At 39.7% G+C, this 17,832-nt stretch overlaps 1 long non-coding RNA gene across 1 annotated transcript in view; it reads right to left on the reverse strand.

Moving 5' to 3' along the window:
* Positions 1-257: 257 nt before the first annotated feature.
* Positions 258-17,832, reverse strand: part of LOC122465184 — a 56,353-nt gene continuing 38,778 nt past the window's right edge. Inside the window, exons 5-6 of the long non-coding RNA XR_006289832.1 lie at positions 2,513-2,593; positions 258-474 (exon numbers count right to left, since the gene is read on the reverse strand). This is a non-coding gene — a long non-coding RNA (uncharacterized LOC122465184). The remainder of the gene's footprint in view (positions 475-2,512; positions 2,594-17,832) is intronic.

Here is a 17,832-nt window from a genome sequence, read left to right on the forward strand (position 1 = left end):
AGACAAGGTGGGTGACGTAATATCATTCATTGGACCCACTTCTGTTGGTGAAAGAGACAAGCTTTCAAAAACAAGCTTTCTTCTTCAAGATGAACTCAGTGTAGTTCAAAAGTTTGTCTGTTTCACCAAGCTGGTCCAATAAAAGATATTACCTCACCGACCTCAGCTCTATTTTAAAAGTATACAGCGATAGAATACGAATGGTGAAGGGTGAAAGAGAATAGAGAACCCTAAGGAAATATTTGATGACTCTTTTATTGTAGTTTCCTAAAAAGGCACTAAAAAGTTCCCTGGCACATCTAATTATTACCAAATTCATTGCAACCGCAAACATGTTCATGTCTTCCAGAGTGATCTTTAAAGTCACAGGTGTTCCAGGTTTCTGCCTGTGCAATATGTAGTTTTTATGAGTGCATATGGAAGCTAGGATCTTAAACATGGTGTTTTTGTTCAAGTTAACCAAACATTGTCATCCTAAGAAACAGAGTAGAAAAAAAAGACACTTCTTTGGTAACCATAGACAGTCCCACAGCTATGTACAGTAATACATATCCATGCTTTCAACTTTCAGGTATTACAGAAAAACGTTTCTATTGACACTTACATGATGCATTGAGCTGTTTGGGGGTCAAAGGAGTGGTATGTCATTTGAAGGAGCAGGTTTAGACCGAGAGGTAAGGGGTCTAAGGTTAAGGTAGGAACTCATTATTACAATAGTATTCTGCAACAGTTTTCTTACATGCCAGAAGGCATTAGACTCACACTGGGTGTTTGTTAGCACAGAGCGTTAAGCTGCAGGTGTTCTTCACTGTACCAAGTCTTCAAAGATCAGTCTCAAATGTTTCTGTTACTATAAAGAGGATTAAAAGGATTTTAAAACATAGCAGGTTGGCTTGACAGCTAGCATATTTGCCAACATTTACAAAGGGAAAAGAAAGGTTATATCAGGAAGAAGAAATGGTAGTTTGAGGAAAGCCATACGCTATCTTTCAGGGTTTTTTTATGACCCAAATGTGGAACTATAGCACTTTCAACTGGAACTCGTTAAGAATTCATGGGGCAGAAAATGCAAGCGGTTCTGGAAATGAGGACTTTGAAAGGCCAACCGTGAGCCATAAATAAAATGGAGTGGATATTCAATTTTGGCTATTAAACATTACATCAGACTATTTTCTCAGATCACATTTTTAACTAAAAATCCTCCACCCCATTCTTAAAATAAATGGACACATAGCAGGACTTTTACAGACTCACATAGAGTAGAGAGCTGATGGAGACTGTAGTTGGAGACTAATCTTTTAAAAACCAATGTCATTAGAACATATAGATAGTAAATACTAAAAGGCACCTTTCATTTGTGCTTTGATTCAGCACAGCACTTAAGCACATGCTTAATTTTAAGCATGTGCTTAAATTGCATTGACGTCAATCCCCACTAACATCTGTTGCTGAATTAGGCCTTTAGGAAGACACAGATTTCCTGTAGAGAACAAGAGAATCAGGGGCACCTATGCTCTGTTAGGTCAGCCTGGATACATAAGGGTTTTGAGAATATAAAGCTTTAAGTAATACTGTACCAGTCTATTGAAGGGACCAAATCCTAACTTTCTTCCCATTACAGATTCTGAGATTGGTGACACTGAAACTGGTAATTATCCCCCCCAATATAATTGCTAGAAGACAGGATGCAAGGCTTTCTCCGCTGGGAGCTTTATGCTTTGGAACAGTCTACTCTTTGGTATATTCATTTTTGGAATCCCTCTGATGAAAAGACCATTTTATTTCCTTTTTAGTATTTGTCTCGGGATGCAAAAGCCAAATTATTTATGGGGTTTGGGGTTGTGAATTTTGTCTGTATGCACTGAAAATATACTTTGGGTCAGACTTGGGCTAGGCCTCAAATCGGGCTCCAATTAATACAGGTGCAATTAACAGTGCCTGCAATTTAATGCCACCTCAAGTAATGGCACCTGCACTTGCACCCATTTATTTGCCTAAGTAGCTGATTTGCAGGTGCAATTTTGTGCCTGCATTTAACTGTGGATGTCATTTTGAAAGTGTAGGCCTTTATTTTTAATGTATAATGTACTCTGGGTTTTTATTTGGTAACTATCGGTTCTAGCTACATTTTTAAGACACTCAAAAGCCTTTGGGGCCAAGTATCTAATAAATTATTTTACTTTTATCATTAATAATGATGATGACTAAGTAATTGGTAGCAACATATCATGGTTACCAAAGTTACTGAACAAATAATGAGGAACAATACTGCCAGATTTAGGGGAATTTACGTCTTTCTGTGAGCTGGGCTAGTCTGTGGAGAATGCAATTTAATGCAAAGAAATGTGAAATATTAAATCTGTGAGTAATAAATTAAAAGAGAGGATACAGTCACTCCCAGTTATGGGAAAACCTGTTAAAAGAACACTAAACTTATAAGAACAGCTCTCAGAGGAACTGATTACTGCCTGTGATTTTCAGAGGTGGCGTTTCCACTTTAAAGAACAGTTACCAGCTTACAAGAGCATGCTGAAAAATTTCCCTTGCAATTTCAGTTCATTTTTTATCCTCTCCAGTCAGTCTTTCTTGCTTCCTGCAAGACGTGAGGCCTAGTAAGTCTAAAAGGAAATCCTCCAGACCATCCATGCAATCTGCTAATCTGTACATAATGAAAAGTGGCTGGAATTTTACTGAGGTGCCATCTGCCTGAATCACCAGTTGGTAATTCAGCACTGTCTGACTACAAGAACATTCTCTCTGAATACAAGAATACAGCTGGGTTCACCTACCTCACTGTTCCATTGTGAGACTCAGTTAATGTTTGTCAAGTATTTTGAGATCCTGCATGGAAGTGCAAAGCATCAGAATTTAAGCAGAGACAACAGGACATAGCAAATATGAAAAAGTGACTTCCATCTAGACAGCTAGTTGGCAGGGCTACAACTGACTCATTTAAGGTAGAATTTCCATTTAGAATCACCTAATTCAACTGTGGTCTTCAAACAACAGGATCCCATATTTGAATATTGCAGGTTGCATACGAGTCCAATTCCCTACAATCTGTGAACACCACAATTTTCAGACGCGTTCACTAATATAATGTGTCTCAGAGATTGGGTGCCCATCTTATAATACCTAAAACCTGATTTTTGTTTAGTACTGCTGAAGACTCACACTGCCTATTGGGAGAATATGACTGCATTGCGACTGTGAATGAGCAACACTTATTGTGTACGATTACTGTGGCCTGTGTCCAGCCACTAAGGCAGGAGGTGGTAGCCATTTTAGCAAGGCAGCAGCAGCAGCATGTGTGGGAAGCAGAATCTTTGGAAGAATCCAATAGACAGAAGAAGCAGGGAGAGAAGAGGAAGAACTCTCCCCAGTTTCACAGAAATCCTGTAGAGACAATACCACATTTATATGCAAAGTTCCCAAGCTGCTAACAGACTCCTCTGCTAAGCCAGAGTCTCTCCTAGATATATAAAGAATCTACTGCTTCTTGACAGTTCACTGGGTCTTTTGCTACTTCTTATAGGCTGTGAATCCAAAAACTAACCAGGGCATTTTTGTTTTTTGTTGAAAAACTAGTTCAAGATATAAAATAAAAAGAATCATCAGCAAAGGGCAGCTCTCCTACCACTTACCTCCAGGGACTGGGACTATGTAGAGATCAGCAGCACAGCCACTCCAGTCATATAGACTTCTCTACCTTGCTTAGACAATACACTACCCCAGCCTTGTGTGGCAAGACCGTGTGGCATACGACCTTGACCTTGTGCTTATATCCATCCTTTTCCAAGCAGAGCATACATCATAAGCAAAGACACTCAGGGAATGGGTGAATTTACTGAGGGTGGAATTTTCAAATGTGAATAACTGTGGGATTTATGTTCCTAAAAGACTTTTGAAAAATCACACCATGTCTATACATTTTAATGTCCAAAAGGAACATTACAGTTCAGCCAACAGTTCACATATCCTCCCTATTTATTTCTTAGTGAAATTCATTTTGTATCCTTACCTGGCCTCTACAGAGGTGAGGCCAAAAACAGACAGGGAAACATAGGTTAGAGAGGGACTAGTTGGGAGAATAAGTCAGAGTTGCACTTTGTCCCATTTCCACCCCTTCGGTTGAAAACTATTCTGAATAGTCATATGGGGATGCTCTCTTTCTGTTGCTCTCCTCATGAGACTGGAAAACAGGAAAGGGAAGCAAAAAGTCTGCAGTCTCTAGTGGGCTGTTGGACCCTGAAACAGAGGCAGGTTTGCAGTGGGACTCCATAGGGTGTTGGCAGAGGTCCTCTTTGTGGAATACCTGTCCCACATGTTTCAGAAGGGAGAGCTACCCCCCTGCTGCAAAGATTATGGTTTTTGCATCAGTGGAGGTGGATGCTGGAGGGGAGCTCCACCCTTAAAAATATGAAACGAGTATTATGACTCAAACTGTTTCCAGGTTATTTTTGTCTTATAAGTATGCAATGTTGGGCTCTCTCATTCCTTCCTACCTAACATGTCAATGATCTGGCCTTTCTTCTCTGTTCACGCCACCAGAACTTTTATCTAGGCTCTTATCATATTGCCTCTTGACTTCTATAACCTCTTCCTCTCTGATGATGAGTTCTGCAAACTTGCCTCCTCCAGTCCATTCAAAATGCTAAGATCAATTTATTGACTGATTGTTCTAGCCAGCTCACTCCCCTACATTAGTTCTCCTTCTCCATATTCCTATATACAATCTTCTTATGCTTATCTTCAAGACCTTTCCAAATTTGGCCCCACACTACCTGTTCATTCTATTATCTAATCACATCATCAACTGTCCCCTTCATTCCGGTAATGATGCTGGCCTTCACTGCTTGTCTGTATGTTTCTTCCATAAGCACCTGTGCATTTTCTTCCATGCTGCCCCTTATGAATAGATTGACCTGTCAGAAAACTTATTTGTAATGCTACCATACGTTTCTTTCTTAAATCTCTCGTTAGGATTCATTTCTACCCTGGTGCCTACAGAACAATATATGCTGATAAGAGCTATGTAGGTGGCAGGCTGGGATTACTTCTAGTGACCTTTTTTTTTTGTCTCTAACTTAAAAATAAAACCTTCTTTACATATAAACTCCTCACATGACAAATACATCGCTATTACACCCTACCCTATCTTTGTTTCACCCATCTGTTATATCTTGTTTTCAACTAAGATTGAAAGCTGCCTGCTGCAGGGATTGTCCTGGTCTAGGTGCTACTGTAATACTAAGACTGCATCATCAGCATCAGCATCTACTACTCCTACTAATAATAATAGAAGATAACTGTAGGACCAGAAGCAATCAGCTGTCTAGTCCTCTACTCTGCCTTCAGTAGAAGTCCATAATAGATGCTTCTGAAGGTGTAAACCACTTTATAGACCACCACAACAAACCATTTTTTCCATTACTTTTGCATAGAGGGAAATTTCTTCTTGACTTCAGCTGGGGATCCACCCATGTCTTGGAACATGGGAACTAATAGGCCTTTAATTTTCAGTAGCTCCCTTTCAATATATGAATGTTCCTCATTCTCTCTTGGTGTTCCATGTTACCCTCCCCAAAGAAGTTCATTTTCAGTTCAGTTTCACTGGTTTACTGTCTGTTTCCTCATTACACCAACACTCCTTGTCTTTATCTTCCGGGCCTATGTTAACCATCTCCCACCTACATATGAACTCTCATTTCCCTCTATTCCCTTCCTCTACATTCCTCCAAATCTTCTTTGCTCTTTTCTTCATATCCTTCTCCCTTCTTGAGTTTGCACCTTCTTTCATGTTCCCCCTTACACTTGGAACACTGTCCCAGTTCTTGTTTTCCAAGCATTCTCTTTCCTTCAAAACACATTTCTTCCAGATATCCTTCTACCTTGTGTTGCTCACTATGCCATCTCCAAACCACTATTACCTAAACTGTAGTCTTGTCTCGCATAGCAAGCTCTTTGGGGCCGCAAACATATCTTACTTCACGTTTTAGTAAGCACAGTATACATTTGCAGCACCATATAGGTATTTCGGAATAATAATAATTACATTATATGACTTTGTATTATTGCATAGCATATTCTTAATCATAAATGTCTAATACTTACTTAAAATCTTACTAAGATATTTTCCTCAGTAATATCCTGCATAAATGAATTCCACAGCTTAATGTAAATTGTTTTAACAACTTATTTCCTTGCATCCATTTTAAATTAGTTCCTTTTAATCGCATCAAATCTTGTCCTGTTTTAGCAGTAGGTGAATAGGAGTAATTAAATAGTTTTCTTACCCCATTTATTATTGGATACATTTTTATCCTATCTTCTCTCAAACTGATTTTCAAAGTCAATAATCATAGCCTCCTTCATCTCTCCTCAAATGAATTTCTCTTCTAAATTTCTATTCTCAAGATAAACTGACCAGAACTTAGGTGCAATGACAGCATATCAATACATCATATAATGGCACGTTAATATGTTCTGCATTATTATTTCTTATTTTAGTACAGCCTTAGTGTTATTTGCTTTTTTGACTGTCACTGTGCATGGAGCAGACATCTCTGTTGAGCTGCCCACGGTGATCTCTGCATCTTTGTTCTGAAATGTAGAGTTAAATCAGAACCTACCAGTGAATGCATATAATTTAAACAGTTTCTTCCAATGTGCATTACCTTTCACTTGCAGAACCTATATTGAATTTCTTCTACCATTTCAACTACTATTGCAGACAAAAAAATGTTTAGAAAAATGTGTGTACTGTTTTTAAGTTTGGACCATCATTCAGCCAGCTGGTGTATTATGTATCTGTCCTGTATTGTCTGTCTAACATAAGGCCTGATGAGGTTACTGAATCTGAAGGTTGTTAAACACTCCAGTAGGATTACTTGCAGAGTAAGGTGTTAGTCAGATTGTTAGATTATTTGGTCACTGGGGCAGAGAGTTTATCTCCTGCTGTGTATTGTTCTATGCCAAAACACTGTTAGTGCTCAGTAAATAATGATATTGCCCATTTCCTTTGGAGTACCTCAGAGTTTTCTCAAGTCTTGTCCCAACCTAAATAATATGCGCAGTAAGCAAATACTTCCATCTCATTATGATCCCCCCGTTATCTGGAGTGTTGTTAAATATGTCGAACAACATTGTCTCAGTACTGATCCCAGGAGCATTTTCCTATTAACCTCTTTCCACACACAACTTTCACATGCCTACTCTTTGCTTCCTATTATAGCTGGTCAAGAGAGAAATTTTTCTACTAAAATAATTTCATAGAAAAATATTATTTTGACCAGATCAAAATGTTACATGAAATTATTTTGATTTCTGCAAATTTTCCCATTTTTCAATGTAAATTGGAAAAAATATGCCAGGATAATTTTTCAGAAAATTTTGTTTCATTTTGGTGGGAAGAATTGTACTTTCCTATATTTCCCTTCTTCCCCCACTGCCCCCCAGGAAAAATGGAGTTGAAGGTGGAAAACGAGGGAAAGTGTTGGGGGAGGGGTTGCCATGGAAATGAAATTTCATTTAGATATTTTCCCACCAAAACCAAAAATTCATTAAATGTTTTTAACAAAACCAAAATATTTTTTCACCAGCTCGACTTCCTCTCTCAGCTTTTCATTCTTGACTTCACCTCTTACCCTGTGATTATTTCAATGCCTTGACAGCCTCTTGTGAGGAACTATATTAATAATCTTTTGAAACTTTAATACATTTGCTTATATCCATTCCTATTCACCACAGCACTTAAGTACATGCTTGACATGAATGGTATTAAGTACTATTCTGAAGAGGGATGGATTTAAGCACATGCTGAAAGTTAGGCACATGCTTATATAGTTTGCTTAATCAGAGCCTAAACTTCCCTGCATTCTTAGTTGGATACAATTTTCTTAATCATTTAGTCGCTAAGCAGTTATGTAATGTCACTCTGTGGTGTTAAACAGCTGCTACATTCTGCCATAGATGTATTATGCTTGTTGGTGGATTAAGTATACATTGTAGCCTATCTCAACATTTCGACAGCTCTCTGGATCAATGTGGATGAAAGGCGAAATATTAACGTAAGATCAAAATCGCTGTTTTTATGTGGCAGACAACTGCTGTCAGAATTCATAGAGCACGCTGTAAATTTATCAGTGCGGCTAGAAAACTTGAACTGAGAATTATTTCTCTTTTGACGGACAATTCAGAAGTTCTGGACTTTTGTGACAGCAACTAAAGCATGTATCCTGCTTCCTCTTACTGGGTTTCAAAACAAAACAAAGTACAATGCAAACACTTAACTACAGCCTCGTACTTCCTCCACAAATAGATAACACACCACATGCTCAAGCCTCATTTTTTTGCTTAAACTGCTGTTGTAATTAAGGGTTTGCATGACACTTGTGGGATTAATGTGCTGTGTGATGTCTGCTTCGTTATCATTTGGAAGCAAAAGGATGTTCTTTGTCAAGATATGGTGTGTCAGTGGAAATGTGCACTAGAATACAGCTTAGAAGTCTTCTAAAACTTGGTACTTGCTTAATTTGGGGGTTTGATCCTTTTTTACTGAAGTTTTGTTAATAGGACAATTATTTACTTTGTGCCACTTCATGACTAACCCTAATGTGTTCATGGAGGAACATAAGGGGGAGTTAAGATCCTTTATTCCACCGGTGTGGCTTCCTTGGATCATGGCCCTGGGTGCAGGGGGAATGTACCCAGTACTCTTCCCCCAAACACACAACCAGGTGGACTGAGAAAGTGCAGAGGTGGGCAGCTCTGAGCTCTGAGGATGGGGAGGAATTTGATCTTAAAAAGTGGTGAATAATTTCTCCCTGAAGCAAGTGGGGAACAGAGAAGGAAAATGAGTCACAATTTCCTCCCTAAGCTGCTCTGTCCCATACTCTGGACACTGAGCAAAAGCTCAGTCTACCCCATTATTTATATTCCAATGAAACTTTTTTAGATTTCAAACATTCAGACACTTGTGATTTCTGTTCTCTTTTTAACACTGTGCTGTAAGAGGCATCTGAATTTGCAGTTGGGTAAAGGCAGGACCCAATGCATGTTGCATGTCTGCAGAGCTTGCAAATTAAAACCTCAGAATGGATGGACTTATTTGAGTGAAAGCAAAGGAAGGAAAGAATCGATCTGTCCTTGCTCCATGTACACATTACTCTTGTGGGTAGGAAATTTAGTTGAAATGTCACCAGATTTTCAGAGGTGCTAAGCACTCTCCAATCCCATTCAAGGGCTCAGCACCTTTAAATAACAAACCAGTAGTTATCCAAAATAACCATTAAAGCATGTATTAAACCCCTTTGATGCACAAAATGTTCATTTTTCCTGCTGCTGGGTTTTCAGAATAATCATGCAAATGAATTGTTCCTGAATGACATCTTAATTTCAATTAGTAGGTGCTAAAATACTAAATTACCAGGTTAGCGCCAAAGCCATGCTCCCTAGGAATGATGGAATTAAATTACCATGAAGGCATTAGTGAGTTAATTGCCTTTTTAAGCAAGTCAATAAGAATCAAGCCAGTATGTTAGCAGAGACGACACACACACACACAGCCCTGGAGCTGAAAATCCCACCTGTTCTGGAGGGAGGCAGTGTCTTTCTTTGCAGCACGTGAAATCAGATGCAGGGGTAGGGAAGTATAAAGAGGAATATAGAAAGAGGGGGGAGAGATTTATGAATCTGACTGTCTGCTCTCTGGTTCAAAAAGCACACAAGGGAAAAAGTAGAACTCCAAAATGTGCCAGAAACAAGGAACACAATTTACCCACAATGGTGCAGTGCAAGTGCACTCATCCTAGTCTGTGCACATCCACACAAAGGGATTTGAAGATAACTGAATGCACCCTGCCCACAACCGCTGTTGATGAAGCTTCTATAAAGTTGTGAGCATTGATGGCTCATGTTCACAAAGGAGGCAGCAATTAAGGAGTACCCCAATGACCAGTCCTGTGCTCAACCTGTCAAATAGCAGAAACACTTTTCAGGTGCTTAACGAACCAGCTACATTGCATTTTCTCCCCTTCCTAAGGATACTGTGCAGAGACAAGAGACACCATTGTAGGGGAAAAGTTATTTAAAATCTGAGGGGGGCTAGCTAAGTTTCATTCAGTGCAGGATGTGGACAGAAAGGAGGCTATAAATCAACTTTTTACTCCCTTGATGATGTGCCTCTGGGGCTGAACTGGCCCAAATAGTAATTAATAGCAGCCAACAGGTTGCACTAAATTATGCCACTTAGCATAGTCCTCCATGCTGGTCAAGGATCACTGGAGAACAGAATGTTCTGGCCATAGTATGTCCTGCCTTAGCCTATCTCAGAATGCCTTAAACTTGTGTAGAGCTAGATATGCCCGTTTCATGCCATACATCATGGCTGCTCTCTGTTCCATTTGCGCTGCCAGAGGAGTGTCATGGGGACAGAACTTAGGGCCAGAATTTGGCCTGATTATTTAATTAATTTATTTTTAAACTGTCAGTATAAATTTGGATAACCTGAGGGTGCTTCTTGTTAATAAAGCTTTAAATTGTTAGTACCATCTGGGTTTTCTACTGGCCAAACATAGCTTTGCTATAATTACACACATTATTAAACACATTTATTACGGTAGTGCCTAAGCACCAACCAAGTCTGGGGTCCCATAGTTCTAGACACTGTACAAACACAGTAGTAAAAGGTCCCCACCCTGAAGGACTTACAATCTAAATAGACAGGACAGGTGCAGTGTAGGGGAAAGAGAAATAACACAGCAGAGTGAATAATGTACAATAAAGCAGGGTGAATAAGGTAACGCTTGGCAAGCAACATGTTAGTACCATGATTTTGGGGGGGGGGTGTAGTGTGGTGGGGGGAAGGTTAATTGGAAGGGGATACACTAAATAGAAAGCTAGAGGAAGGGAGCGGTGACACTGACTGGTCGGGATAGAGAGAATTGGGCAGGGAATGAAAGATAAAGGTACAAGGGCAAGTGGGGAGTGAGGCTAAGTGAGGGAGAGGCCAGGAGGAGTTGGAAAAAACAGCCAAGCAAGACATGGGAGGAAAAGGTAGCTTTAAAAGGTAGTTTTCTTTCTTTATTCACTTATACCTATAGCTGTTCTGCACTTATGCATGTCAGCTGAACTGTAATGGAACTACTCAGATCTCTAAAGTTAAGCACTTGAGTGCATAAGTCTTTGCAGGATCAGTGCCAAAAGGAAGACTGTCCCTGCCCTGGACAGTTTACATTATAAAAGCCCCATCCTGCAAACACTACCAAGCACAGTGCCTGGTCCATGAGTAGAACTATTGACTCAGGGTTGGTATGTCTGGTGGTAAGTGTTTGCAGGACTGGGCCATGTATAAATGAAGTGGAGAAAACAGGATTCACTGGGAAATCCAAAGGAAGTGGAAGAAATGAGATTTTAGCAGGGACTTAATGAGGAGAGAGAGCTGGCTTTGTGAATTTGGATGGGGAGGGCATTCTAGGTACAGTGAATGGGGTGGAAAAAGCACATGGGCAGGAAGGAGGGAAAAAACACAGTATTGGCATCTTTGGTGAAGCAGTGAGTGAGGAATGGGGAAATGCCAAAAGTGACATGATGTGAGAGGCCACAGCAGAGTTTTGAAGAGCCTCGAAAAACAGGACAAGAAGTTCAGCAATAAAGGGAAGTTTGTGGAGGGATTCAAAGAGGAGAGGTTCACACAGTTGGAACAACAGGCAAGAGAAAATAATTTGGTCATTATTGCATGGATGGGAAGCATGTGCTAACTGACCTGAAACATCTTTCAGCTTGGTTTAATTTGGAGAATGAGAACATTGTAGTCCCAATTTTCATTAAAATAGTTACATTTGAAATGCAAATTTTAGAAAGTCTAAAATAATCTTCCCCTGGAAACATATTAACTCCCTGATTACTAGAAGCTCTGGACTTCAAGGATAACAAATTAAACATGTGATATTTAATGAGGCCTAAACTTGGCCTTTCTTTTTGAGGCAGAGGGCAAAAGTCCTTCTTTTGGGGCTCAATTGATTTTCAACAGACTGAGTGTTCTGCAACCTCGGTACTTAGACATCCAAATGACATCAATGCCTTCCTGACTGACCATTTAAAAGCCCCAAAGAATACATTTAACTTCATTTGCAGTTCCTAAGGCAACCACTGAAAGTCAATGTGTGCTGCTGCTTAAATTCAGTTTGCACCTTTGAAAACCTCTCCTTTGCATAGATATAGATAGATTAAACCCCAAAAAAGTATTATAAAAGAACATGATTAAGGTTGCAAAGTCAAGCACTCAGAAGTTGGGAAATGCTTTTGTGCAACCTTAATTTGGCCCCCTTGTGCATATGCATTCTGACACAGTCTTAATTGACATGATAACATATTTTTTCCATAGGACGCCTGGCTCATTCAGTGCACAGGACGGACCTGCTTTCCCCACTGCTTCCCTCGTGCCGGAGTCTTTCAATGACACATGTAGCTACACAACATAAGTGTGGGCGCACCTTGCTTTTCACTGGGGTGCGTATCTACACATACCCTACATGCCACTGAAAGTGGTGTGTAATATAGCTTTAGCTCTCAGTTCCCATGCTTGGGCCCACTGGGAGCAGCAATTGCAGGGAAAGTTCAGCTTTGCCTCTGGAGCCCTGTGATATGACATGTTCGGTTGCTCTGTGGAGATGATGCATGCACAGTCTGGTCAGCCCTACGAGCTGAGAGCGTCTCTGACATGCTCAGTGAGGATGGAATCTTGAGGGAATTTAGCTGTTAAAATCTAAGAAGTCTCTACTGAGAATATGCAATTTTCAAAGGCTTATAACTTAGCCAGATTTGGATGGATTATTGTAGGGATGGCAAAAGGCACACTCGATACAAAGACCACCCTCTGGGAAAATTTCAAATTCCTGTTCTAAAGCATGGAAGGGCTAGAACATTTCAAAGCAAAAGTTGTCTGAATTTTTTTCAACCTGGGCAAAACTTTGCATTTTTGCCTAGCCTCATTCTTGGAAATGGCTGAGCCATTTTGGTAGACATTTTCCAAAAAATATTGAACCTGAGGCAGCTATCTAGCATGGAAAACTTCAGCCCAAATGGTTAAAGTTTCACAAAGTTATAAGCAACTGAAAACAGGTCTTATAATGGGAAGTATCAGGTAAACTTATTAAGAGGTGGTGTTACCAAATCTACCTATAATATATATAGGTGAATACACAATATATCATTTTAACCACTGAGGGGACTAGCATTCTGGGTGTCCTCTCCAGACAGCTCATGACTATGGAAAGTTTCTCCCCTCAGTATTCTCCAGAGCAGAGCTGAGGCATCTTTCTGGTGAAGCATGTTTTCTTAAGTTAGTATTGAGATGCACAGTATTATTTGGGAATGTTGCCCTGTATCTTGCCAATCATGTTTTCAGTTATTCTTTAAGGCGATCAGAGGCCTTAGCAACTAGGTACCTTAAAGTGTATTTATTGTAGCTCCAGTGAAAACAGTAGTTAACTTTTCTATATGGATGCCATAGAGACATAACAGTAAACTTACAACAATTTTCTGTATTGCTTCCATTTATTTGCAGTTCCTGAGGCAACCACTGGAAAGTTAAAGGTTTTATTTTGGGCTTTGAAAGGGACATTGTCAGGTAATTTAGACCCACAATTTTAGGTTTGGGTGGGGAAGCCGAGATGGTTTACAAACCTAATATTAATTTTAAAACGATCAAGATTTTTAAAATAATCAATTAATACTCTCTCCAAGACATTCCCCTGCAGTGTTTGCAACCCAGACAGAAGAGCATTGTGTTAGTTCATAAACACCAGAACATGAAATTGACTAGGAACAGAGTGAAACTGAATAGTTCATTTTTGGCTGTCCAAATTCAGTAAAGTACCAAAAAAACCACAAAAAAACCAAAGATAAAAAACCAACAGCACTGGCAAAAAGAAAGAATATTACATGACTTTCATTTTCAATAATCTAAAATGTTATTAACTGAGATAGAGAAACCTTGTGGAGTTTGGAGTTGAGCTGAAATATTTTTTCAGTTTGCAAAAATAATTTGAGTTTGCAAACTTTTCTCCTATCTTTTTATTTCCAGCAATGACATGGTTTAAAAAACAACAACAAAGTAACATGATTTTCTAGCCAAACAGAAGCTTTTGTGAGAACATTAGTGAGAGATGACTATCCCTAAAATATAGGCTGGCAAAACAGGCTACCCACTGTACAGTACATAATCTAGGTCAAATTCTGCTCAGTTACACTGGTGTAAATCCACCCCAATTCTATGAAATCTAGAATTAATCCATGTTTATGTCAGTGAAACTGAGAGCAAATATTGGCTCACTGAATCCTAACTAGGGCCCCCGTCCTGCAAGCTGTTCTGCATGAGCAGACCCCTGCACATACCCAGACCCCTGTTGAAGTCAATTAGGTTGTGCATGGGTGCAAGAATCTACTAACATGGAATAGCTTGAAGGAATAAATTAGTGACTGAGCCACAAAGTTTAAGTCCAAACCAATACTTCCCTGGTATTCAAGGAAGTTCAGATATAGTGTTTCAGTCTGGATCCATTTTACAGTGATAGGACGATGCTGCAAAATTCAGATTGGAGGGTTAAATCAATCTATAATCCTAACATATGCTGTACTATAAAATGTTAGCAAAGTTCCATTGCCTGACCACTGTTGGCAAACGACAGATTTCACATATTTTTATTCACAAATGTTTTTCCTGCCTTTTTCATAGTGGACACATCTATTGTTTCTGGTATTTCATGTGGCTGTGATGCAAATGAAAATCCATCTACTGGAGGGACAGAACTTGCCTTTGCCTCCAGCAGTAAAAGTACCAAATCTCTGTTCCCTTTTCATTATCCATAGCATATCATTAAATTGATTGTGAACAAATTAATTGGCCACCCACTTCTTCAAACCCCAAATTACTGATTAAAAGTTCTCAGGCATGTGAACCTTAAAAAATAAAAAGATTAATGGCTGTATTAGCGTAAATCTTACAGTAATTATCTGATCTTGTAGCCACACACTGCTCTGTGCCATGAAGACTTGATATTGAGTTTCCTTTTCTGCTATAGAGAGGAGAGATAGGAGTTTTAGACCACCCATTGAGCACAGTCTGACCGCGCAGGGTATAAGGCTATTTCTGCATCTGATGATAAAACCATAAAGCAACCAAAATAAATTTTTCTATGTGTGTTCAAATGTGAAGATACAGGGCTCTATTTTACACAATACTTGCATACCTTTGAGCATTGAAATATACAGTTGTTTATATTTAAAAAAAAAAAACCAAAATAAGGGCCAGCATTCCAGAAATTCTTTACTTTTCAAATCCACTAGGACTGTATCCTGTAAGTTCCTGAGCCCACCCCCACATCCCCTGCAAGGGAGCAGTGCCCTCAATTCCCACTGACTACAGGAGAAGTGGAGAGTGCTTAGGACACTGCAGGAGACACTCCAAGGCTTTTTGTTCTCTTTGTGGGAATAGAAGCAGAACTGAATAAGGATGCTAGAGAAGAGAGTCAGGGGCAGGAGTTGTCTGCCCAATATTGTTATTATTTTCATTAATGGAAGAGGGAAGGAGATTTTTAGAAAAAAAATATATGTATGTGGATGAGAATTTGTGTTGCCTTTTTAAAAATTAACTGCTTAACAAAAGCTGGACATGTTTAGTCTTGAGAAAAGAAGACTGAGGGGGACCTGATAGTCTTCAAATCTAATAAGGGCTGCTCTAAAGAGGATGGTGATCAATTTTTCTCCAGGTCCACTGAAAGTAGGACAAGAAATATTTGGTTTAATCTACAGCAAGGAAGACTTATATTAGACATTAGGAGAAACTTTCTAACTATAAAGAAGTTAAGCACATGAATAGGTTACCAAGGAAGATTGTAAAATCTCCATCACTGGAGTTTTTTAAACACAGGTTGGACAAACACCTGCCAGGGATGATCTAGGTTTACTTGGTCCTACCTCAGCAGGGAGGATAGACTAGGTCAATGGTTCTCAATCTTTTTTCATTGGCGGACCCCTAAAAATTTTCAAATGGCGGTGGAGACTCCTTTGGAAATCTTAGACATAGTCTGTGGACTCCGAGGGGTCCATGGATCACAGATTGAAAACCACTGCTCTATGCAAACAACAACCTTTCACAGAACTCTGAGACATACACTGCGAACCCCCAGGGGTCCACAGATCACAGGATGAGAACCACTGGCCGAGGTGACCTACATTTTTATTATTCTATATAATTTATTTCCTTCTCTGCACTCCCCGAATACACAGTTGCATCCTCTCTGACTGCTCATTGTGTTTTACTCTTTGTTATTTTGGGAGCATTGCCCTTTTCAGGGCCTTGCAAGTTGCAGAGCACCCTCAACTCCCCATGGGTCCACTCCTGAGAAGAGCAGAGTACTGTCAGAATGGTGCAGACCACCCCTGAACTCCCACTGCAATCGATGAGAGATGAGGGTGGTCAGTGCCTTCCAAAACCAGGCCTTTTGTTTGAACTCTTGTTTATCTTGCATATTTATAAGGAAGGTGCACTGTTTAATTTAGAGCATGGGATCGGGAATCAAGAGATCTGGGTTCTATGCTTGGCCTGACTATTGACCCATTGTGTGATTCTGGGGAAGTTACTTTTGCTCACACTTGGGTGCTTAAAGTTAGGCCAAATCAAGAACCCCAATCAAGGATTAGGATCCTATTGTACTAGATACTGTATAGACAAGTAACTAAGAAGATAGTCCTTCCCCCAGAGAGCTGACATTCAAGGTGTCCGTCAGGGTTCAACTGGTAGACAAAACAAGCAAGCAGGGTGGGACTGTTTTGGGAGATGAGGTAACAACAACACAAACAGACTTGAGCAGTGAACACTGCCTGTGAAAGAGGTGATTTTAGTCCTAGCCATGTGAGATGAGAAAGCCTGGAAAAGATCTTTGGTAGTCTGGACAGACAAAAAAGGCTGAATCTTTGAAATGTTACTTAGGCAGAAGGGGCTAGACTTGGACATGGCCTGGATGTGTAGGTTAGTTAGATATCCTTCTCTAGGCTCCACGCAGCTGATTCACTTCTCACTGATCTGTAGGGTACTCTTCCCATAGACTTCAAAGGGGTTAGGATTGGGTCCTCTCTCCCTCAGTTTGCAGAATAGCATTAAATCCAGCAATTCCAAAGTAGTAGTATTATTTCAATATAAATATACTTTTTACAAGGGGTAGAAAGAAAAAGCTGCCACCTTTATACTGAATGAATCCGGCAAGATCAGGATGAATAATCTGGCCAGCTTCATTTTGGCTGCTCTTCAAATTCAGCAGAAACCATGTCTATCACTAAAACGCTCGGTTGTGTAATACACTCTGCTGGACTGTTTTCATCCATCTATGCCACACACGTAGAGAGGTAATGAATGTCTCAAGAAACATGTGGGTGCTGGTGATAGAGATATGTGAATAAGTCATAGTTGAATTCTACCAGAGTTTAATTTTTAAACATGTCACAGGGAAGTGAGTATGACCTTTTGAAATACTTCCTGGGGTCATCCTACTGCCATAGTGAAGGCAGGCATGTACTCTGTATGTGTGCATTTAGTTAGAGCTAGTTGTCTATATCCCTAGCTGCTGAGTACTGGTATGAGAAATTAAGGTGGCTTGTAAGAAGGTGAATATACTTTATTTCCCTCTCAAAAACTCCACAATATTATCATGACAAAAACACTATAAATTCAGTCCCTGGTCAAGAGCCCATCATATATATCTATTTTAATTATTTAAGCATTTAGGGCTAGCTTTTATATGGCCTAATCCTACACCCTTGAGCTTTAGGGGA

This window comes from Chelonia mydas, chromosome 3 (genome assembly GCF_015237465.2).
Source record: "Chelonia mydas isolate rCheMyd1 chromosome 3, rCheMyd1.pri.v2, whole genome shotgun sequence".
Taxonomy (NCBI): Eukaryota; Metazoa; Chordata; order Testudines; family Cheloniidae; genus Chelonia; species Chelonia mydas.